The sequence below is a fragment of the Gossypium arboreum genome, chromosome 8 (assembly GCF_025698485.1).
Source record: "Gossypium arboreum isolate Shixiya-1 chromosome 8, ASM2569848v2, whole genome shotgun sequence".
Lineage (NCBI taxonomy): Eukaryota > Viridiplantae > Streptophyta > Magnoliopsida > Malvales > Malvaceae > Gossypium > Gossypium arboreum.
The window spans coordinates 48,177,541-48,178,800 of record NC_069077.1 but is presented as its reverse complement, the minus strand read 5'-3'; the positions used below and the strand labels follow the sequence as shown (position 1 = coordinate 48,178,800).

At 36.2% G+C, this 1,260-nt stretch overlaps 1 non-coding gene across 1 annotated transcript; it reads left to right on the top strand.

The window, feature by feature from the left end:
* The first annotated feature begins 860 nt into the window (after positions 1-860).
* Positions 861-967, top strand: LOC128279897 (small nucleolar RNA R71). Its single transcript, XR_008270088.1, has one exon. It is a non-coding gene; the product is annotated as a small nucleolar RNA R71 (small nucleolar RNA).
* The last annotated feature ends 293 nt before the right edge of the window (positions 968-1,260 follow it).

Sequence of the window (1,260 nt, the reverse complement as noted above, 5' to 3'; positions counted from 1 at the left end):
TAGTCTGTAGCAACTGGCTTTTGGTTTTTCTGGGTTAGCTCAACCTCTTTGTTATTTACCATAATTTTTTGCCTTGGTTCTGGTTCAGATTTAACTAACACTTCTTCATTTTACATTGTAACTTCATGACGTTGCTCCCTTAGGTTAGTTTCGGTATTGCTAGGAAAACTACCTTGTGGTCTTTCTGAAATCAGTTTAGCAAGTTGACCTATTTGATTCTTGAGTCCTTGAATTAACACTTGCTGATTTTTAAGTGCTATGCCAGTGCTCTAAAAGTGGGTTTCTGACACCGAGATAAACTTTGTCAAAAATCTCCTCAAGGTTCTGCTTTTTTTTCTTTCTCGTAAGGTTGTTGTTTGAAGCCTAGAAGGCGTAGTGCTCTTTGATTTCCTTTACCACCCCAAGAGAAATTGGGATGGTTCCTCCAACCTGCATTATAGGTATTACTATAAGGGTTATTTTTAGGCCTAGAATTATTACCCATATAATTGATTTGTTCGTTCTCTATGCAAGGACCGTAGGGTAAACATTCTGGATTGTTCATCCCTCCTCCATTCATATCGCATTGCATCACTAGATGTACCTGTGTAGAAATATATAAACCATCAATTTTCTTATTTAATTATTCTACCTGATTCAATAACATGGTGACTGCATCTAAATTAAAGAGATTGGCTGCTTTTATTGACTTTGTCCTCATGACTTGCCACTAATAATTATTCAGTGTCATCTCCTCAATAAATTCATAAATAGTTTCGGGTGTTTTATTGTTCAGAGTTCCACCGGCTGTTGCATCGATGAATTGCCTATTTGAGGGATTCAAACCGTTGTAGAAGGTTTGAAGCTGTAGCCATAAAGGTAACCCATGATGAGGGCACCTTCTCAATAAATCCTTATATCTCTCCCATGCATCATATAAGGTTTCTAAGTCGATTTGTACGAAAGAAAAGATATCATTCCTCAACTTGGCTGTCTTCGTCAGTGGGAAGTACTTCAGTAAGAATTTCTCGATCATTTGATCCCATGTAGTAATGGAACCTCGTGGTAAAGAATTCAACCAATGTTTAGCTTTGTTACTTAATAAGAAAGGGAATAACCGTAGGCAAATGGTGTTGTTAGAAATACTGTTTATCTTGAACATATCACAGGCTTCCAGAAAATTAGCCAAATGAGTATTTGGATCTTTATCATACAAACCATCAAACTGAACAAATTGTTGTATCATTTGAATAGTGTTTGACTTTAGTTTAAAATTACTTG